At 37.8% G+C, this 24,635-nt stretch overlaps 1 protein-coding gene and 1 long non-coding RNA gene across 3 annotated transcripts in view; one reads left to right on the top strand and one right to left on the bottom strand.

Annotated features, from left to right (window-relative positions):
• Positions 1–24,635, top strand: part of LOC136266918 (calcium-binding mitochondrial carrier protein SCaMC-2-B-like) — an 82,537-nt gene that overhangs the window by 10,861 nt on the left and 47,041 nt on the right. The window contains exons 4-6 of the transcript XR_010706363.1: positions 142–225; positions 371–477; positions 11,355–11,522. The gene's annotated coding sequence lies outside the window, so the exon portion shown is untranslated. The remainder of the gene's footprint in view (positions 1–141; positions 226–370; positions 478–11,354; positions 11,523–24,635) is intronic.
• Positions 18,958–24,170, bottom strand: LOC136266920 (uncharacterized). Of its 2 annotated transcripts, XR_010706367.1 has the most exons (9): positions 24,008–24,170; positions 21,923–22,004; positions 21,799–21,879; positions 21,628–21,725; positions 21,457–21,572; positions 21,337–21,404; positions 21,137–21,179; positions 19,128–19,168; positions 18,958–19,071 (listed from the first exon to the last, which is right to left on the bottom strand). It is a non-coding gene; the product is annotated as an uncharacterized lncRNA (long non-coding RNA). The 2 variants fall into 2 exon arrangements; XR_010706368.1 differs by lacking the exons at positions 18,958–19,071; positions 19,128–19,168 and adding an exon at positions 19,719–20,385.

Here is a 24,635-nt window from a genome sequence, read left to right as displayed (position 1 = left end):
TACTTGCCCCAAAAAGTGGGGAGGCCAAAACATGCTTTTGAAAATAGTGTGGGGGCCCACCCCCCCGGTTCCGACGCCTATGTTATGATACATTACTGACCGCTATTGTACTGGCTCATCCACATTAGTGTGTATGTGTAGTGTGTGTCACTGTGGAGAGGTAATGGTATCAATGTGTTGAAGATTGCACCTGAGTCAGCCATCAGATTCTATGCCTATGAATATGTGAGTGTAGTGTAATGTGTGTGTTTGTGTGGGCACGCGCATGTGTGTGTGTTTACATGAATACCTCTAACGGTGCAATCAGTAGGGAAGTTTGTTTGCATTGTTTTTGTTTAAAATTGTTCATTTTATTTTTGATATTGTTTAGTTCAAACATTTCTTTGCCTCTGATGATAAGCCACTAAACATGTACCAGAGACTGGCAGCTGGAGCAAGTGCTGGTGTGGTGGCCCAGACATCAATCTATCTATGGAGGTGAGCACCTGTGTGAATGGAACCTGTTAATGTGGACACTTGAGAACACCTGCATATTTCACTTACATTAATATTTTCCTGTTTATGGTGAGAAAATTGCATGACACCAAATGAATGCAGACAAACAGACAGACAGACCAGCAGCTTTTTAGCATATAGAATCTGTTGCAGATGTAGTCTTTAGAATGTGACTTCATGCATACTTCCATTACATTTCAACTGTTATACAACCTATCCTACATATCTTTTGAGTTTCTTAGGCTTCATTCATTGTCAATGTTAACTGGTTGGTGACTAGACACTTGCTCAATACAATCAATTCATAACATCAGTACAGACAAGTGTATAGTGGAATTGTATGACAGACGACGAAGTCAAATATCCACCAATAATTAGTACTGCTAACACACTTGTACTTCTTCCTTGTTAGCAGCAGTGACTAGGGTGTACTTGTTTAGCTAGTCACCACTGGATCACCAGTCCAGTCTGCCCTAGGCAGCGCCCAATGCTCATAGTAGGGCTGAATCAGAATTCCCGTACACTGAGCAACCACTCAGCAGTTCATGAATTAAATAAAGCATAGAATACATATAAGGGTACAACACCTGATAAGTTAACAACCACAAATTACATCCTGGGATGACCCAAGAAAACTCCCTAGATACAACAATTTTAAAATGTCACTTGTGTGAGGTGTGGTAAATTCCCCTCAGTAGACCTTCATTGGGGATCAAAGGTATCAGAGTGAGCTTTCACTAGCTCTGAGGCTGTTGCGGGGCTGACGATAGTAGGTTCGGTCGAAAGTGATAACAAGAGCGATAACTAGTGACAATCCCTTCTCGCTACTGAAGCCATAACTATATAGTACACACGTGAGATAATTACAAGAAACGGAAGAATACTAAGGCCTAACCTAGAGTACATAGTACAGTGTTATACAAAGTGTATGCATGTTCAAGTTCAGTTCCCAACAGAGGCTAGGCTAATCCTGCAAGGACTCTCTATTCTCTGATATCTTGACAACTTATCAACTTGATGTATTCTGCTTAGAATGCCCAGCGTCTTCTCTACACAGATGGTCATAAGAACATGACTGCGTAATTGTCCTGGTACAGACCAGCAGATAAAACATTTGAAAAATAGAGCTGCTAGTATGTGTACATGTGTTAGGTTTCATTAACTGGGCTTATAACGGCTTGTTTAAAATTAGAACTCGCTGAAAAGTTTCAGTGCTTTATATGATTCAATTACCACATGTGTTGAACATGTGCATATATTCTAGTAGCATCTTTTTGTGAACAAGAAAAAGGTGCTCCTTTATTGTCAAGCATCATTTGTCTTCCACACTAGTTGTACTTGTGTACTTGTAAACTGTTTATACGATACACGCTCTTAACTATACAACATTTCAAAACTGAAATCTTGTACTGTTAGAATTGGAAATACTGAAAAAAAAGTGTATCACCATACACTGTGTATATCACAGGAAAATTTATTATGATGATCACAGTATTGTAGATACATATGTACATACATAATACAACACTGACATGTTACAGTAGTATTTGTTGTGTCTTGTGTGTTAATGATAGACTATATGTTACAAGCTCAGTTTTCATGTTGGGATACAGCAGTTAGTGAATCTGCCATCTTTGTCCATAGTACTTATTTCTGTACTAACTGTTTTTCTTTTAGATCAACTGCACACAGTCTCACTTCGCTTTGATATGTCGAATATTTCTGAATACTATAGACAATGGAAGCACCATGAAGTAACACAATAGGAGAACTATAATTACATGAAAATAACAAGGAGAAAACATCCTGATCACCTGGTAGACTCCTGTAAGCATTTGAGCGTAAATCGGATGGCTGCAGGTTCGGGGCTACCTAGGTCCAGTCATGGATTTTTTCTCCTTTCTGCAACTACACAGCTAATGTCTTTGAGCAGGCTGTAGGACACCAGGCTGTAGGACCAGGTGTCCTACAGACCTTCAGCACTTATGCTGTAAAGCCTTAATAAAATTTAAAAAAATGTGCAAGTGGTTCAGTAACTCAGTATAACTCAGTAACTAATTGCTTTTTACCATTTAACAATATTTTGTTCATGTGGGTGTGTACAGACAAACATAGACACACTTTTATGAAAACAATTTCACTAAACCAGGTGCGTGCCCACATCCGTCCAAAGGCCGGCTGCCTGGTTTTAAAAACTTCATTCTATAGTGAAGTCTTTACAGACTGCATTAATCACACGTGAGAGTGCCTTCTTATAAACTTTTGTTACAGGATGTGGTTTTTGAAAACATTGCATGGGGGCATGCCTATGTGCTGTGCAGGTGTTTTAAGAACAAAATATCATGTTATTGGCCTTGTATGGCAGCAACAAAAATGAAGCATGTTGAGTGGGTGTGACCTGTCACTAAATTGCTCCACCCGTGCATACCACATCAAAAAAATAATGGCACCAGATATGTCATTAAATTAATTTTGCTTTTGAATGCATGGCTATCAATTGCTGTAAAGTGAAGTGATCATTACTCTTCATTTTCAGCTATGTCCAGTCCGTTACACAGCATAACAGACTAACAATACAAGAAGCACCTCTGCAGTCACTCAAGAAAATACAGATGATTACCATTGTTAGCAACACTGCACTACCAGTGAAAAGAAATGGGACACAAAGAAGGAAAATTGTTAGCACGTCGTATGTACTGCAGTATACCAAAAGGCTCCTGTCAGGCTGTATGTGATCATACGAGTGCAAGTATGAGTGTAAATAGCAAGCTACTTACCACGGAATTTTAAAAGAATTTAACAGTTTTCTAAGACCCGTGCTATATATGGGATATGTGTCAGTCCTTGCTGTGTCCTCTAATTGAAAGTGCTAAGTCAGCACCTCTAACCATGGAACTGTCCTCTTCCTTGTATGGTTATACTGGCTACTCATTTGTGTCACCTTGTCTCAGTCCATCTGTCTGTCCAGCAATTAAATAATGTTCTGCAGGTTGTTTAGTTTACTTGTGAGTTTTACTACTGAGAATTGTTTGTGTTTGCTAATTATGGTGTTGTGGCTGCTGGGATAAAACACTCGTCTTGCATTTAAAATGTACCATTGTTTAAAATCACAACTGTTTGTGTACATGTTTGTAAGTGAAAATATCGTTTAATATTTTCCCATTGTAAGAATGTAAACTTTTGATAGGCTGTTTTGTTGAGTTAACTACGTCAAGTGCAAAATTTTGAGTGCTAGACTCCTGTCAGTTTGTCTGGTGTAGCAAAACCTCAAATAATGATCAACAGTGTATAACCTCTATGGAGTTCTGCTACTCTGTTTTCCTGTAGACAATACAAATTTAAACTGCATGTGTTCATGCATGTTAAACATGTGTACAAGTATATATATCAAGAGTTAAGTTGTGAGGGAAAGTGTCTAACTGGAGCACATTAACAAAATCACTGTGTATCGCCTCAGTCTGTACTAGGAAAAGAGAAATTTAATGACAACAGAATTGTTGTTTCCGTTATAGACAGCCTAAGATCACTATACAAGTAGCAGAAGACCCACTACTACTTTCGTTAAACTTATTACAGCTGAACATAGGTAGCAGTCATACCATGGCTACAAGGGGTTTTGATATAGACCCGAAAGTCCAAAGGCAAAGGGTGTATATACGTATCAGCAAAACCCGATGCAGTCGTGATATAAGTGATATATACCACTCACACTCACCTGATAGGTGAACCTGTTTGTTTTCTATATTGGAATCTGATGACAAAGGTAAGTCCATCATCCATTCATTGTAGCTACTGCAGTTGGCAAGAAGGCATGTCTCAGACTGACGCAACATTGGACAGTGAAGAAATCTAGTCGAATTATGCTTGGCTGAAGGAATCAGTTAGTCAATTAGTTACGTAGTGAGATAGTAGAAAGTTCAAGTAAACAGAAAATTTTCAAATTTCATAGAAACTTGTTAGAAGGGCTTGGTGTTGGCTGTGAAGGCATTTTGGACTTGGTTATGCCTAACGTATACCTCTAAACTGTTATGAATGAAACGTGAGGCTGGTTTTTGGGTGACATTTTTGGACAAGAAGATACAACAGAAGCCTTACTAAGAAATGCCATCCAAGCTCAATGAGATCCATAACAATGCAGTGCAGCAGTGGCAGCAAACCATTACTCGTAATATATTTTATAAGGCACTTGTATATCACTGTGACTTTTACATAAAATCAATATGCTCTAATAGAACAGTCAGACTACTACAGCAGTCAGGTAAATATTCAGTTATAGTAACTGTTAAAAGCAGACTGGCCTAGGGTATAAAAATTTCCTAGGTGGTATGTACTTGGCAGAAGGCTTGCTATAAAATTCAAGCTCGAGATACCCTAATACAGCTGTCACCCTAACACAACAGTCCAATAAACATTATAATTATACTGTGATAAATTATTAAAATCATTTTCATAATCAATCTCAGAGGTTCTAATTTTCAAAATTTTCCTGGGGGGCATGCCCCCAGACCCCCTGGTTTGGCGTGCTTCACATGCTAAAACTGTCAATAAGCTTACTTAATTTATTAAGGTTTTACAGCACAAGTGCTGAAGGTCTGTAGGACACCTGGTCCTACAGCCTGTTTAAAGTTGTTATATAAGTATGTTTGAAAAGGTAGAGAAAGGAGAGAAAAAATCCATGACTGTTTTGGGTAGCCTTGAACCTGCAGCCATCCGATTAACACTCGAACGCTTATCAGTTAGTAGCTAGCAGTTTGCTTTTAGTTGTCAAGTACTAGTTAGCTAAGCTTGTTCTTGTAAAATCACTCATACTGTATTTAATCTCAGAGGGTGTGATTTTCAGGGGGACATGCCCCCAGACACCCTAGCTTGGCATGCTTTGTATGCTAAAACTGTTAGTAAGCTTATCAGCTAGTAACTATGTTGTAGTCTAGTGGCCCCACATTCTAAATTTGTCCTGGCCCCCTAAATCCTCCCAGCGGCCCTGTAAATTTGACAGCTATTAAAGAAACTACATAGTAATGTTCGTAAAGTTTATCTCCTATAAAGAGATTCTGTACACATTACAATTCAGTCAGTTTCTTGTACTTATACCAAAATTTGACTGTACATGTGTATAGAATGTAAATTGTTCAATAAACAAATCCATAATTGAGTACACAAACTAATGAACAAAAAAGGGAACAGGGATTGTTGAAAAAGCCACAAAACAAGAAGCATCACTGGGGTGGTACAATGGTAATATACTGTAATTCACAAATCCCTACGTAATAGTTAGACACCAAGACCAAGGGAACTAAGCGATTTAGCAATCCCGATGGCTTGAGGCTGTAGTGTCCCAAGCGCAGCAAGGGTGCTACCAGGAGCTTATAAGCGCCGAAGGCGCGAAGGAGCATAACACTCAGGGTATAGCTGTGTTTTATCTTTTGTTAATGAAAGATGTCCTTATAAAGAGAGCAGTAATTCGGCGCTTATAAGCTCCTGGTGCTACTAAGGGTGTGAGGGGTTACTAAATCACTTAGTTTCCATTGGTCGCGGTGTCTAACTTATTTAGACTATGGTTTAAAGTACGTACCTTTATAGCCAGAGTATGAATGTGGGATGAAAAAACAATGCAGAACAGTGGAACGGTTTCTTCCTGAAGTGCCCAGAAAAATAATTATTTGACCGGTAACCAAAGTAACGGCTAGAGCTACAGTACATATGCCATTTAGTCTACTATTTGTCCAGAATTATTTGCAGAACACTGAGAAGAAAAGTAGTACAGCATTATCAAGTACTGCAGTGTGCCTTTCGTGTTATCGTGTACAAAAATGCTTGAGGGCAGGTTACTAAGTGAACATGTGTAGGTGACTAAGTAAGCATGTCAGGTGACTAAGTGATTTAGTAAACCTGTAAATGAGCCATACTGTACCATAGTCTAATTTGACTCGATTAACTCGAAAAGGATGTTGTAATTGACACGTCTTGACGGATAGTCAAAATAGGGATTTGTGATTTACTTTACCACCCCAGCAATCCTTCTTTTGTGGCTTTTTTCAGCAATTCCTATTCCCCTTTAAATCTCCATTTTATTATGATAACAAGTTTCCTGGAAGTCATAGCATGTTTTACCAACTAGCTGTAGTATCATAATGTACTCTATTAGGCATGTTATGAGATAAATATAGATGTGATGTAGTGTACCGTGCGCAAGGAAATTTTGATGTAAGAAAAAATTGACAAATTCAGACTTCAGCAGATTTGACGAATAAAATTAATGTTGATGAAAATCAAGAAATTGTAGACAAAACCTGTACTTTTAAGGGCACTTATAAACATTTTACGAATTTAAATTTGACAAATTAAACCGATTCGTCAAATTAGTCAGTTTTTTGACGTCAAAATTTCCTTGCACACGGTACAATGAGGAACCTTACGGATTGCCCTTAAATTATTTTTCAAAATAATGCTGCCCATGTGTGTGAGTTGATTGGTGTGTGGTATGAGCTTGTTGCTACACACACAGTGATCCATTCAGCAAGCTAAGCCTTGGCTTGTTTTGTTGTTACATTTCTCACTTATGTTGACTACAAATGTTGAATAATTTACATTAAACATCAACCCACAAGTGCACATACAGTAGTAATATTAATCCTGAAGCCATGTAGTACCATCTTTGCCTCTCTCAAGTGTCACTAGGTCTGGTAAGTAACTCCATTGACGTCTCTGGTTTGAAGTCTATTGCATAGCACTTTTGGGAGTGACTTTATCATTATACGCAATCCAGTTAACTGCAACCTTCCTGCATATTGGTAATTTTTTTGATTTCCCATTTTGGTAGTGTCTTATAAACACAAATTAAAGCAAGACGAGTTTTAATCAGTTTAATTACACACCCTTGTAGTCTCAATAAACTCACGCCACGCCACGTATGTGGCATGTATACATAACAGACGTACGTACGTACGTATGTATACTATTAAGGCATAATGCCATACAAACATTTGCACTTATGAGGCACTTATTTGCATTCGACTTTGCCCGAGCTACATCTGGGCAGCAATTATATAGACATTAAGGCTAAAATGGGGATCGATTAATACTGTACTCTAGTGTTGTGAACCGGTTTGACAAAAACCTATTATTAACTGATATTGTCTAGGTTAGGTCGGTCAGTAACTGGTTAAGAAGCCTTTAACCGGTTTTGCTCACCCACCTGGTAAAACATAACCACAAAGTATGTGTAAATATGTGATTATAATAACTGTTATTGTAAGACAGGATGTTGATGGTCACTTTGGTACCACCCTAAAGCTTCCAGCAGGCCATTGTGTCTGCCAATACCACTGTATTACACAGAAACTAGTTAACCGGTTAACTGCCAGTTATTGGTTACCAGTTAACCGGTTTTGAATTTGTTATCAGGTTCACAGCTCTACTGTACTCACATGGTTAGTATGCACGACTTGGCTTTGGCCATGAAAACCACTCAGATGGGAAAACGTTTTATTATCGTTGCTATCCTACACATTGGGCTAAGGTGAGAACTAGTGCTATAGCAAGCATTTCGACATGTTTCTGAATATGAACCACACCCACGTTACTGATAACACAATTACCAGTCTACAAGCAAGCTTACCCATCTAGGCCTTTAATAAACTCTGTAAGTATGCCATAAACACTTCAACAACACTGATTAAAGCATTAAACCCACGTAACCAAAAATCTTTGTGATTTGTCCATTTATCATAAGTAAATGTAGTCAGAACGTACCAGCTTCTGACACATAGTCAAATCTTTCAGGCATGTATATAATATATCCAGTTGCATTGGCTTGGGTGATTGATCACCTGGCATAAGTTATTAGCCTGCTACAGATCGGAAGTGTTACATATTAGCTGTAACACAGGGCATTTGGGCTTTTGCCTGATATGTATACCCTTGGCTTGCGGGGCTGTCAGGAATAAATATCAGGAATATATACGTATATCCTTTATATTATTTGTGGTTGTAACGTGAAGTGAAAAAAGACGACGTGAGACGAAGAGCAACTTCAGCTTGTAGTCTTTTGTTAGTGGTGTGTAAATTATCAAAATTACAATAATTTTTGATATCGTTATTGTATTGTATTTCGATATTTAAGTTGCTGATAATTATATTGATATATCAAGCTATAAAGCTACATCCTTTTGGTGTGTGATTGCACAATCACACTAGAAATGAAAGTCAGCTCTATGCAATTTAGCCATTTTACAAGCTTACAGTGTATGTACCAGTTTCCTGGGCTTGTTACTGGTGCTATGCAATAGTTTTAGTGATTTAAAATATTTGCCGCCCCGGCAATTAGTTCACTCATGCAATTAATAAATATCGAAATTAAATCGAAATTTCTAATTATCATATCTACATTGTATTAAAATCCAAATATTGCACAGCACTACTTTTTGCGTGGTCATGATGGTTCAGCATCACATACTGTACATAATGCATCACACCGTAATGTTGGCAAACTGAATAATTTATGCACAATAAAAATCATCCACTGATATTCTACACAAAGGGTACATGTTTGTGAGTTGAGTCCCAAACTGACAGTGACAAGACATAGTAAAGGACAAAAATATAATAGACACTAGCTACCCATAGGACACCTTAGCTGTTTGGGATGTGATAGAGGTGGCCATTGTATTGGGGTGGTCTTACTAAAGAGGTGGCTGCTAAGTGAGGTGTCACAAGCACCACCAACATAACACTTCATTATTGTCGTTTTATGATACATATTGATTAATTATTTTGTATTTTAACATGCAATTGATACTGTTTATTGTTAAAAAGTGGTACGTAGTATTGGCCAAACAATATGTTACATCTCACTTGAGCCGTAACATCTGCTCACATCTTATTATGATGAGTAGTACGTAATCACAAAGAACCACACCTTAGTATAGTGGTTGTTGTCATAACAACAATTGGGAGAGGTTGAGTAAGTCTTTCTACTTCATGTTTGTATTAAGAGTTACTAACAACTGATTTAATACATCCCCTATGGGAGAGGCAAATTATTGTGGTGATGTATGTTTATAAATAATACCAATTTGTAACTTTACAACAGTGTTAAAATTTGGTGTTCACAGCCAACACAAGTTGTCCAATCCTGAGTGCCTTTGGAAATTTTATATACACAACTTCCTACGTATGTGTGTCATAACTCTTGTTGAATTGTACGTAATGTTATATTTACAGGTTTACATAAGTGTATATCCTATATATGGTCATAACAGAAATGTACACAGATTCCCGTAATGTAATTGTGCCCCTGGTAGTTGAAGTGAGGCACACACTGATGAGCAATCTGTAATCATTCATTACACAGCAAGTTAACAATTAAATACAAAAAACAAACCTTATTTATAAGTGTTAAAAGTCACAAAAAGCCACAGTTATATCCTGAGACTCATTGTCAATGCCATAAATTAACAGCATAGATTACTAGGTTTCCTTATTTGTACTTGTCATCATCAAAGCCATGACATAGATTACTGGACTTCCTTATTTGTTGTCATCATCAATGCCACAGATGAAGTTAAGTTAATTGTGTATGTTACTGGACTATTCCTTATTTGTTGTCATTGTCGGACACAGCTATGTACAATTCCAACTGTAATAAATGCAGAGATTATTAAACCAAACACTATTAACACGATTTTTTTAGTTATTATAAGCTAATATTGAAATGAAACTCTATTCATTGCTAGATAATTGCAATTTTACTCCACTTTATCAATCAGCTGTCAGACTGCAAGCAGCAATTGAGGGGTAGTTGCACAGATGTCAATATCTGAATGCCATATGCATGGCTGATATGGTGATTGTACGAATGCATTATTAGGTACACTTGCTCACCTGTCTACCTTCTTGATTGCCTACACAATTCCAATGATAGTAATACAGTGTGCATACATAATATTAGTATAGCGGTGTAGCCCCCAAAATTGGCAATATTGTGCACTTTTTCATAAAACCATGGAACTTTCCACATAAATAGTAGTCCTCGTGACATGTAATTTTAGATATACACCCCCTGTAGTGCCATCGCTGAGTTGACCTTTGGTGACTTTTATGGCCTTTTTTGTACAGAAAATTGATCAGTTTTGTCTTAAACACCCTTAGGCAGTAATTAACTTGTTAAAATATGGTACCAAACAAAAGATCTTGCTGATAGAAACAACTTGGCTTTTATTTGAAGTCAGTAGGTGATTTCATTACAAAGTTATGATCATTTTTACTAGCTGCAAAATTTGATAAATTTACCTCCCCTCGAGGTATGAATTACCTGTGGGCAGATAATTATGCATAAATTTATCAAATTTTGCAGCTAATAAAAATACTCATAACTTAAGAATAAATTCACCCACTGACTTCAAATAAAAACCAAGTTGTTTCTATCAGCAAGATCTTTTGTTTGGTACCATGTTTTAACAAGTTAATCACTGCCTCAGGGAGTTAAAGACAAAAATGATCAATTTTCTGTACAAAAATGGCAGTAAAGGTCGCCAACTCAGCGTTGGCACTAGATCTAAAAATACATGTATTGAAGACTACTATTTATGTGGAAAGTTTCATGGTTTTATGAAAAAGTACACAATTTTTTGGTCATGCCGCTATACTATATACCAAGTTAATACAATACTCAGGCTCACCCTATGATACTGATAGCATCTGTCTAGTAGGTATTCTGGGGTTTGTGTAAGATAGTTGTTTGCTAGGCACTGTTGTATGTGTAGTAAGTATGGCCACTCAAATTAATGTCAATTTTGTGTGATGGTTTAATGTAAACAATTGTGCGATACATCACTTAACTATGTATAATTGTCCCCCAGATGATGGAGACCAGGTTGGCACTGGGTTGTACAGGCCAGTACAGAGGGATGGCTCACTGTATGAAAAGTGTGGTGAAATCTGAAGGTCCCCTAGCATTATATAGAGGAATACTGTCCAGTCAGATAGGCATCATCCCTTATGCCGGGATTGATCTTGCCATTTATGAAGTAAGTAATATGTACTGTTTGGTAGTGTGTGTTTGTGTTTGTGTGTGTGTGTGTGTGTGTGTGTGTGTGTGTGTGTGTGTGTGTGTGTGTGTGTGTGTGTGTGTGTGTGTGTGTGTGTGTGTGTTAGCATAGCCAAATGGCTAGGGCATCGGCCTGGTAATTGAAAAAAGTTCCAGGATCAATGCCCAGTTATGCCAAATTGGTGTTGTTGTTTTCCCTGAACAAGAAAATTTACTCACATTGCTCCAGTCTACCCAGCTGTATAATGGGGACCTGGTGGCCTGGTGTCAATTGGAAAGCAGCCCACCCAGCTATAGCATCAATGGGTACTTGGTGTTTACTGGGGAAGCAAATACCTTGTCTCACTTAGTGATGTTGGGGTCGTTGTGGAACTTCGGGTTCCTCCATGAGACCACAGTTTGTGTTCTTCTCTACAAGCTCTTGTTAACAGCATCAACATAGTACTGGTGTGAAAGAAAACATCTTGTCAATATAAATTTATCCTCATATGCTTTTACACGTACATTTGTATGGATATTGTTGTGAACCATGTGTATGTATAATATTCAGCCACCATACATCAGAAATAGTGTATTAACTGTCAACTTGATAAGTGAAGATGCATCTTTACCATTAATGACCGCAGTTGCAATATGGCGGCATGGAATTATAAGTTATGCAAAGAATAAAATCTAGCTCTGCTACAGTCTAGAGCTGGGCGATATACCAGTATTGTTAGTAATCTGTTATATTTAAGTCATACTGGTTTGATACTGCCTGTTTTTTTTTTAATACCACCTGTTGTTTTTTTTTAATACCTCCATACCGTCTGGGCACTATGGCCTCCCTGTGGGCTTGTTTCATCCCATATTTAGACTATGATATGCATAGTATGCTTTGAAGTTTGGTTGTTATTGAGGTATTTAAAATCCAATAGATACCCACGGGTAGGTATCTAAACTGGTTAGATACCCATGACAATTTTTTTTGTCACATGCGTCACATGTTTTGCTGGATTCCAGTCACAACAGCCATCAGAAATCATCACTAGAGTGTGAAGAAAACATCACTGGATAAATAGAGATGATTGTATTCATCTAGGAAGCCTACAAGTGAGTTGTTTTAACACTGATTTGATTAGGAAGCCGCCATTATTAGCAGTGCATGAGCTATAGTCTAAATTGGTTATTGCCCACATCCATGGTATCTTCGCTATTTTAGAGACCTGAGGAATGGCACATAATCACCTTGGGCAAATAGCGAAGATACCTTGGGCTTTTCCCTCGGTGATTATTGTGCCATTCCTCAGGTCTCTAAAATAGCGAAGATACCTGGATTTGTACAATAACCTACACTTAGAAGGTAACCAGACATGTGACAATGTTTGTTGGCAGGTGCTGACGTAGTCAGTTAACCAAAAGTTTGTTTGTGGTAATTTGTACCTGAGGCTTGCTGAGTATTTGGTGCTTTTGTTGAGGTAAATGGCAGTTACTTTAATACCAATGGCTTTTACATTAATACCGTGATATTTAGTAATACCATAATACTTTTTATGGAAGGTATACCGTTTGATATTTTTCAATACCGCCCAGCACTACTACAAACTGTTTATAGTTCTATGAAGTGCAAGGCATCTCTGTGAACAGGTAGTCAGGATTCCGTTGTTTGGTCGGGCTGGTTTTACCAAAGTTTATTGTTTTCCATGTGATGACTTCAATTGCATAAAAACAGCACAGTGAATTGCTTTAATTTATAGCAAGTGTTTAGACATATGGTTACTAAGTGTGTATAGTAAGGTTAATATGACTAGTTTGTCATACGTAATTTGCCAGGAATTCAGCCATCAATGGAATAATTATAAATCATGGGGTATGTGCCACCTGTATGTATGAGAGTGTGTGTGATGTAAAGGTTGTTATTGTTTCCTTTGTTTTGGGTCTTTTAACTATTTGGGATTTGGCGGGAATATGACTGTTTTAAAAACCATGACCTCATCAAACAGATGTGATTCTGGAAGAAGACAATTTTACGATGTTTATATCCCATTGTTCTATGGGTCTGTATCCTATGACCTCTTGGATTATATTTAAATTTCTTTATGAAATGTAAATCTCCTGTGGCTGAGATACTTGTCAAGCCCTCTGCTGTGTTACGTAGTCACTTGGCCTCATCTTTACCAACTTTGTATAAGTGCTTTTAGTGCTGTGATACATGTATTAGTTGTATCATGGGTAAGAGGGCTTTGCCTGATATGTATTCCTGACTGCCCGAGGTCCACAGGTCCGAGGGCAGAGGGCATACATATCAAACAAAGCCCAAATGCCCCATGTTACAACTAATATGTAACGCTTATCAGGCTGACAGCCAGTAAGGGCGATCAATCACCCAAGCCAATACAAGTGCAGCCACTGAATGTATTATATACAGTATGCATACCTAAAATTTTTGAATATGGGTCAGCAGCTATTATGTTCTGGTCACATTCGGTTACGATGAACAAACTATCCTAGAGATATCACGGAAAATTTTGGTTACGTGAGTGTAATGTTTTAATCAGTACTATTGAATTGTTTATGGAAAAATTGCAGAGTTCACTAAAGGCCTAGACAGGTAAGTTTGCTTGTAGAGTGGTTACTCTGTGCAGAGTGGTAGCTTCGTGATGGGGGCAAGTCCATATTCAAGAACGTGCAGAAATGATAATTGAATAAGCTATAGCACTAGTTCGCACCTTGGCCCAACGTTTTTCAACTCGTAGGATGACGAGGATAACAAAATGGTCTTCATCTGAGTGATTTTCATGGCAAAATCAATGTCATGCATCCTAATCACATGGGTATTAATCGATCCCCACAATCGATTTCGGTCTCAATGTCTATATAATCACTAGCCTGGTTACATTTCATATGTATCCGGGGCGACTCCTTTTGATCTGAGGTGTGAAAGTGTTACATAACAATAATAATCACCATAGCAATGATGTTACAGAAGTGTTCAAAAGTAGTTTGAAACAATCACACAACTCCTTAATAGTATGTATGTACGTATACCTTTTATGGTTTAATCTGAGCCTTTTCTTGGAAGGTATGTGTAGCTTAAATGATATTGTGTGGCCAATGTGAGGATGTAGGTAAGTATATATAATACACCGGGATGAGTTTGAAATGAGTTTGATTACAACTGTGACACAGTTACTGTTGTGCTTATGCTTATGATCCCTAATCAAACCTAAAATTCATTTTTCCTTGTGTATATTTTTTTGTGTAACATATAACAATTGGTGAACCCGTGCATATCTGTCTTAACATGATTAATATGTTTTAACAGGTGTGAGTCAGGCAGTTCCTGCCGTATGCTTAAATGGATCTCCTGTATGAAGCCCAACTGGACCAAATAAACACCTAACTGGTAGAAGGTGGTGTAAATGGCTTGTTCTTACTAACCACTTACAAGTAGTTTAACCAAGGTACAACAGGTAGAGTAATCTAACTACAGTAGGCTGATTTCAAACAAATAATGTCCACATACACGCTTTAATTACTTACACGCACACTGAAATTGTACAATGTAATTATGGCACTAAACACACATTAGAAAATAGCTGCTGTTCAGATGTGCACTTGAACAAGAATCTCCTTCAGAAATGTGTGGTATACTAACAATTTAAGTCAAAAGAGGTCATGGCCTCAAGGGTGTTGCCAATTTAACAATACCACAATACCAACTCTCTTTATACTCATTTACAGTACTAACACTGGTGTTACTGGGTACTACTGGTGTTACTGGGTGCTACTGGTGTTACTGGGTACTACTGGTGTTACTGGGTACTACTGGTGTTACTGGGTGCTACTGGTGTTACTGGGTGCTACTGCTGACAAGATCAAACACGTGCCTAAATTTAGAAGGTGGTGTAATGGACTTGTTCAATTACTGCTACTAAACACCTGTAAAGGTATAAAACTACACAGGGTCTAAGGAGGACTTTGAACTGAACCCTTGTAGTACATTCAGCACTCAGACGCCACAACACAGAGGTTTAAATTCATTTAGAGATGAGCAGGATACACAGTCCTAGTAAATAGTTATAGTTGTTAAGCATTTTAACCATCAAATTCCACCTATCTTTAATAAGCAATCTTGCCCATTACTTGTTCACTTTTGGTGAAATATGAACGCCCTTCAAGAGGTATCCTATTTTTGTAATAATGGGTTATGTAGTACATTGGGACCTTAACTACATACGCCAGCTGCAGTGTCAGGATTACATCCTTAATTTGCTTTAACAGGGTCCACACCATACGTATATAAGTATATACCATTATACAATAGATCTGCATATAAGGGCAGCCAACTCTTGTATGTGACTATATATACTCCTTTAACTGCATTACCATAGCCTGGGAGAGAACGTCACAAAATATGTTGACTGAAACATGTTGTAACACAGTCTTGCATTAAGAAATTACTACTGTCTATCTGGTTTAAGCCACATCCTATAAGTGTAAATAACAGCCAATACTTTCAATAGAGGGTATTCCCCATACACCTTAATAACATCCCCGTATACATACACCTACTGCCTTGATGATGTAATATATTACACAATAGTGCTTCATTTACTAACAATAATATAATGTGAACAAATTACTCCAGGGTGGATCTTGAGATAATTAATTTTATAAGATTACAAGTTGAGTTAGTTCATCCTTTCCATGTTCCACTAACACTAACACATCCTGGTTACTAGTCTACTAACAACCTTTCATCATATAATGTGTGTAAATAATAAGGTGAATATTAGTGTGTGGGTATTGTGTGTGTACATATCTCATTAACTGATATCTTAATTAGTTAGTTCACAGTGAGCCTATGCAAACCAAACCACACTGTGTGCACGTACTCTCTCACACAAACACCACGCACTGTACAAAAATGTATGTATGCGTGCTATATACACAACCATCACACACACACACACACACACACACACACACACACACACACACACACACACACACACACATACACACACACACGCACACACACACACACACACACACGAACGCACATGCACACACTACACAACAAACCTTCATCCTGGGTCAGAAACACACTGGGAAACACACTGGGGTTCGTATCAGTTTGAGAATCATCAACAGGCACATCACTACCTTGTGGCTTATCCCCCAACACAGACTGGTCACACACATAATACACTGTACCAGTACTAGTCTATATCATCTCAATAGCTACAGGAATCTGTAGGATAGTGAAGTGTATTAACAAACTAATAACACAAGTGTATGTCACCTTCTAACAAGGACCTATTTTAAATTAATCTTACAAAAGCTACAAGTCAACCATACTTTCAAATTACATTAAATTGTTTCCTATTCACAGGATACATGTTAACCGATTATAATAATTAGGATGTGTGTGATTCTATCCTCTACCTGTGCTACAGTGGTAGCTCTTCCTAATCTTGATTCTGTTGGTGTGACTGAAGTCTTCCTAGTATCTGTTCTGATGGAGCCTATGATATCACACTATATGTGTTGTACTTACTTTGGTCAAGCATTGATTTGCCGGATGTCTTTCGTTTCTAGAAAAAATACATATGCATACGTGTGCTGTGAAACCAGTTATTATAAGTGTGTATTACAAAACCACCTCTATGACCACTTTGACCAGACAACATAAAATTCACCTTTAATGTTATCATAAACTTTCAGCTATTTCCTAACAAGGACATGTTCCACTGGTACTCGCACTGGTAACTGTATTCATTTGAGGCACGTGTCATTGTTTTGTTTGATCATGAAATTATTCTAATTTAGTAAGTGTTCTGATTGGGATTTTCCCAACGCAATCAAGACACACGGTAGTGTGTCGTGCGGCCCAAGAAGGTGGCGCGCAACACCAGTGAGTATATTGACAGGAAGAAAGAAAACGCAATTTTCGCACCTCCGTAGCTCTGTGCTGCCTTGATGAAACAAGACGATTTTTGCTGTGGACACTCCCTCCAACTTCAGTACTCCACATTCCAAATTTGAGCAAAATCGCTTCAGGCGTTCCCGAGATATGCGACTTCAAAAATTGGCTTAGCCTTAGTTTCTTTTCTTCTTATTTTTCTTCCTCTTTTCGCACACTTACAAAAACTGCTATAAAACGCGAACGCCTTATCCAATTGCCTTGAAATATGGCACACAGAAGGGGGGGTATAAAGGCGCATCTCAGTACCAACTTTGGCTGCTATACCATAAACAGGCAAAGAGTTATGAGCGATTATTAACAAAAAATAACACCAATGTGTTGTCACGCCTACAGGGTAAACCGCATATGGGAAGAAGCTGAAAATCAGTTCACTAACATTTCCTGGGCTTCTGTAGGTTCTTTTAGGTGTCTTTTCTGTAGGTAAATTCTTTCTTTTTCCCTTTTTATGTTGTTCTTCTAGCTTGTTTTCCATAGAGACGTGTGGGTGGAAGGGAGTGCCATTAGGGCCGGAAAAATAATAAAATTATTACTGTGCATGTAAAACTGAGCAGCAGTAGATTTTTGACTTCATTTCACAACCTAGTTTTGTGGCTCAAAAAACCATTAATGTAGCTAATCATGTTGAAATTTATTTGGTTAATAATCAATACATTAATATTAAAAGGGATATGCCCCAAAAGTATGTAAAATGCTTAAAATGGTGTAAAAGCACAGTGATTTTGTGTGTTTTCGAAGTGCCTACAACATTACGTAGTGGTACCCACAAAAAAAATGATCTGCTAATTACTCACATACCTCTAAAGAATACTTCACCTTATTTTCATGGCTGTAACTGCAGCGGATACATGGGCCCAGCACAGTTTCTGACCACAGTTCGTCATTTTTCCCAATGCGTAATGTATTGTAGGATTCACCCGTTACCAAGACTATGGGAATTCACTTTAAACTAATTAGTCCAAATACAAAAAGCGGTCTGGAACATTGTGTACATGAATAATACTTCAAAATTTTAACTGAGCAATCCAGCATGGAATATCGCACATATATTTTTAACACTTTATTTCTACTAGCAGAAGCACACAAAACTCAATAGATAAATACGGTGTCATCTTTCATAAGCTCCTGTACTCTAATAAAGGAATCAGAAAACATGTCAAATTCTCTAATAGAACAGTCACCCATTATGTAAGTGGCTTCAAGCACAGCTCTTCAACACATCCCAGGTACTCCTCCGATATACATGTACAATGTACCTCTCACTGCTTGAAGTTTCTTGGCTTACTAGAGTGGTATATCCCCAGTATGTGGAACAGTTAATTGTTTGGTATTTTAGTAGTTTTTCAGTAAACCCACATTCACTGATGTTTTACTGAGAGTTTAAAACTTAGTAAAACAATTATGTTCCATATACTTCAAGTTACTGACATTTTACTATCAGTATAACTGGGTACAACTACAGTAAAACAGCCTAACAAAATAGTAACTAAGAACCTTCAAGCAGTGTCTGTTGTCTAGATGTTTTCTTGTCCTCTTATGAAGATGCTGCTACTGAAGAAGTCTATTATGTCAACATGTCAGTACTAGTGTGTACTATGTTATGATGAGGGTACCTACCCTGACACTGTCCCTGCTACTGTACAGTGGACTATGGCCAGCTACAGGACACAATAGTACTAACATGAAATCTGTGCAAAATGTTAGAGTAGAGTTGTGAGAATTTCCCAAATTTCTCTGACATTTTGTGCTGTTATGGTAAAATTGATCAAAATGTCATGGTACTGTGTTTGCATCATGTACTCTCTCCCTAAAACATCCTCTACCTCATACAATCTCACAACACACATTGTAATATTTACTGACAGATGACTCAACAGTGCTACATTTAGGCCCCAGCCTATTATGCCCAAAATTTTACCTATTATGCTTTTGAGCATTGCTCAAAAATTAAGCCTATTATGCTCAAAATTATGCTTTCAAAATCAAGATTATGCTTTAGAACTGACTGTTTTATTAGAGTATATTAGTGCTTTCTGACTGCTGTATTAGAGTATTTCTGCAATCGCTTATTATGCTTTAAATTAGCCGACATAATAGGCTTGGGCCTAGCTACATTATACGCAACTTCAAAAGCCATGTATACCTCATCAATTGCTAACAGAAATTGTTACTAATTTAAATTATAATCTGATGATTTTCTGCCAGCCTCTTAAATTACACACTAGGTTTTATCTACTGTAAATGGTAAAGCTTAAAATTTCATTTAGTGGGGAAACTTTTGCTTTGAAACTACAAAAAATGTAAAACTTTTTCCCAACAAACTAGCAGTAGTACTGGGATGCCTGTGCACCACTCTGAGCCGTGTGCAGGCAAATCCTCTTGAGACAGCGCTAGCAACCCACAGGAGGACTGCCCAGGTCTCATGAAGAAAGATCACGGAACCTGAAGTTTCAGACAATGACCACAACACTGCTCAGTGAGACAAGGAATTTGCTTCCCCAGTAAACAAAAGGTACACATTGGGGTGGGTTGCTTCCCTAGTTGGCACCAGGCCACCAAGTCCCCAATGTACAGCTGGGTAGACTAGAGCAATGTGAGTAAAGCTTAGGAAACAATGACAACAACACCAAATGGCATAACCAGGCAATGAACCTAGATTACCAGGCTGACACTCTAGCCACTTGACTATGCTCTTCAGGAAAACACACACAGCACACACTACACTACACACACACACACACGCACACTACACACACACACTATTAGCACACTTGAGAGAGGATCTAAAGTTGTCATTAGCTAGAGACAAATCACTGGCAGTATTCTCCAGACACAACTGATAGTTGTCAGTAGTATGGGACAACCATGACTTGTGCTGTGTATGATACAAACACCATATTATTCCATAACACACACAATACTAACTGACAATACAGTTCTAGCTGGTTTATGCAGTTATAAAGCTTGATACTAAACTTGGTAAACTGCAATTAAATAATATACTCTTTAATGGCAATAACTTGTACTCCAGCTGTGCTCCCAACAAGGAATCATATTGATACTAGCAGCACTTTCAGACTACAAGCAGTTCAGAACTAAAATGGTCATAAGTAGATTGGAACGTTAAACATTTTGTATCAGGGAGTCTGTGTACCTAAGAAAACTACAAGATGGCCAATTTGTAGTGACTCTCAAGTGAAGTGGTATACATATTTTAGAGACACAATAAGAATTATTTCACTTATAAACACAAACTAGACAATACATAGAGTGGTCTATCACTCTATTACAAGGATCAGTGAAATGACAAGGCTTGGCACATCTCTAGCTAAAAGCTACATACTAAAAAAAAAAAGGTTGAGACATTATTTACAAAAGTAAAACACTTTATGAGATCGATTGTCCCCCATATACTGAAACTCTACAATAACCCTATTACTGTAATAATGTTCAACCTCTGATAATTCAGTCATGTACAGCAATTACTTTGTAATTATTATTACAGTATCTCTCTCCTGTTCATGACCAAATGTTGTCTAACACTCAATGGATTAATCCAATTGCCAGCCTACTTGTTCTACTAATCCCAAGCCTACCCCTTCCTCTATAACACAACAATTGTTTACCTGATCAATGGTGGTCTTCATATCCTGCTCCACCTTGTTCAACCTGGACCACAGACATATAATATAAAATGATCAGTCCACTATTGGTATGTTATGTATACTGCCCACTACCTAGAGGTGGTGTGGGAGTGTGTAGTGGTGTGTTTGTGTGGACCAAGTTATGTAGAGGATGTCATGAAAAGATTAAGATGAAGACTTACTCTGATAATGTTGTTGAAGCCAGTAATCTTTCTTCTGTCATGTTCATATCCACTAAGAGTTGCTCATACTATAAACCAGTACCTCTAACTTTAACAAACATGTGATTCGTTGTTCCCAACCTTAGCTTGTAGCTGGTCATTCAAGCTGCTGATATTATTACCCTTGTGATTGGCCACCTCAGCATTAGTCCCCTGTATGTGATGACTGAGTCTCTCCCAATGAGCTATTAGCTCACCTGTACACAATGTGTAAACCATGGGATATACCAGTAACTAGTTATTATAACTTACTGGCTCGGACATTAATTGTGAATGTCTTGAGTAATCCTAGTTAGTCTTGGCTCATGAAGGTGTAACCTCAGGTCTAGCTCTGTAGTATATTCTTCCTCCTGTGTGTACATAGTATCAGAATAACAACAGAAAATACTTGAAAGACTATATATTGGTAGCATCAACACTGACCTTGCCACATAACTCTGTCTTGACTTTTGTGCAAGTGACACTTTCCATGACTCCAAGTGTTCCAGGTAACATTTCCTTATACTATGAAGGGATCATATCACTGATACATGTATATGATGTTTACCTCTTCTTAACATCATAGAACAATTCATCAGAGATGACAAGGTGTTCGGTCACTACACTGTGTGTAGTAGACAGGTCACTCTCTGTAGACCAAATGTTAAACACTTAATCTTAACTATATACTACTTGTATACAGCATTAATGTACAAAACTAAACAAGAAATTCATTTTGATTTAGTGAACATGAACTACACAATTAAGTATGTGTGCCTACAAAAATTAAGTGTTGTACACTCAACACTTTGAGGGCCATGAGTGAAATAAATTTCATTAATGAGATCACTAAATATTTGAAGCATACTGTATTCCAATTATGTCGACCCTCTACTTGTTTGTTTTCAGAACCAAAACTGGTATTACAGGGTGCTGCCGCTGATAAGGTGTGGACATTAAATAAACACCTAACTGGTAGAAGGTGGTGTAAATGGCTTGTTCTTACTAACCACTTACAAGTAGTTTAACCAAGGTACAACAGGTAGAGTAATCTAACTACAGTAGGCTGATTTCAAACAAATAATGTCCACATACACGCTTTAATTACTTACACGCACACTGAAATTGTACAATGTAATTATGGCACTAAACACACATTAGAAAATAGCTGCTGTTCAGATGTGCACTTGAACAAGAATCTCCTTCAGAAATGTGTGGTATACTAACAATTTAAGTCAAAAGAGGTCATGGCCTCAAGGGTGTTGCCAATTTAACAATACCACAATACCAACTCTCTTTATACTCATTTACAGTACTAACACTGGTGTTACTGGGTACTACTGGTGTTACTGGGTGCTACTGGTGTTACTGGGTACTACTGGTGTTACTGGGTACTACTGGTGTTACTGGGTGCTACTGGTGTTACTGGGTGCTACTGCTGACAAGATCAAACACGTGCCTAAATTTAGAAGGTGGTGTAATGGACTTGTTCAATTACTGCTACTAAACACCTGTAAAGGTATAAAACTACACAGGGTCTAAGGAGGACTTTGAACTGAACCCTTGTAGTACATTCAGCACTCAGACGCCACAACACAGAGGTTTAAATTCATTTAGAGATGAGCAGGATACACAGTCCTAGTAAATAGTTATAGTTGTTAAGCATTTTAACCATCAAATTCCACCTATCTTTAATAAGCAATCTTGCCCATTACTTGTTCACTTTTGGTGAAATATGAACGCCCTTCAAGAGGTATCCTATTTTTGTAATAATGGGTTATGTAGTACATTGGGACCTTAACTACATACGCCAGCTGCAGTGTCAGGATTACATCCTTAATTTGCTTTAACAGGGTCCACACCATACGTATATAAGTATATACCATTATACAATAGATCTGCATATAAGGGCAGCCAACTCTTGTATGTGACTATATATACTCCTTTAACTGCATTACCATAGCCTGGGAGAGAACGTCACAAAATATGTTGACTGAAACATGTTGTAACACAGTCTTGCATTAAGAAATTACTACTGTCTATCTGGTTTAAGCCACATCCTATAAGTGTAAATAACAGCCAATACTTTCAATAGAGGGTATTCCCCATACACCTTAATAACATCCCCGTATACATACACCTACTGCCTTGATGATGTAATATATTACACAATAGTGCTTCATTTACTAACAATAATATAATGTGAACAAATTACTCCAGGGTGGATCTTGAGATAATTAATTTTATAAGATTACAAGTTGAGTTAGTTCATCCTTTCCATGTTCCACTAACACTAACACATCCTGGTTACTAGTCTACTAACAACCTTTCATCATATAATGTGTGTAAATAATAAGGTGAATATTAGTGTGTGGGTATTGTGTGTGTACATATCTCATTAACTGATATCTTAATTAGTTAGTTCACAGTGAGCCTATGCAAACCAAACCACACTGTGTGCACGTACTCTCTCACACAAACACCACGCACTGTACAAAAATGTATGTATGCGTGCTATATACACAACCATCACACACACACACACACACACACACACACACACACACACACACACACACACACACACACACACGCACACACACACACACACACACACACACACGAACGCACATGCACACACTACACAACAAACCTTCATCCTGGGTCAGAAACACACTGGGAAACACACTGGGGTTCGTATCAGTTTGAGAATCATCAACAGGCACATCACTACCTTGTGGCTTATCCCCCAACACAGACTGGTCACACACATAATACACTGTACCAGTACTAGTCTATATCATCTCAATAGCTACAGGAATCTGTAGGATAGTGAAGTGTATTAACAAACTAATAACACAAGTGTATGTCACCTTCTAACAAGGACCTATTTTAAATTAATCTTACAAAAGCTACAAGTCAACCATACTTTCAAATTACATTAAATTGTTTCCTATTCACAGGATACATGTTAACCGATTATAATAATTAGGATGTGTGTGATTCTATCCTCTACCTGTGCTACAGTGGTAGCTCTTCCTAATCTTGATTCTGTTGGTGTGACTGAAGTCTTCCTAGTATCTGTTCTGATGGAGCCTATGATATCACACTATATGTGTTGTACTTACTTTGGTCAAGCATTGATTTGCCGGATGTCTTTCGTTTCTAGAAAAAATACATATGCATACGTGTGCTGTGAAACCAGTTATTATAAGTGTGTATTACAAAACCACCTCTATGACCACTTTGACCAGACAACATAAAATTCACCTTTAATGTTA

The sequence above is a fragment of the Dysidea avara genome, chromosome 9, assembly GCF_963678975.1.
Source record: "Dysidea avara chromosome 9, odDysAvar1.4, whole genome shotgun sequence".
NCBI lineage: Eukaryota > Metazoa > Porifera > Demospongiae > Dictyoceratida > Dysideidae > Dysidea > Dysidea avara.
The sequence above is the reverse complement of the archived record's forward strand: the minus strand, read 5'-3'. Positions and strand labels throughout refer to the sequence as shown.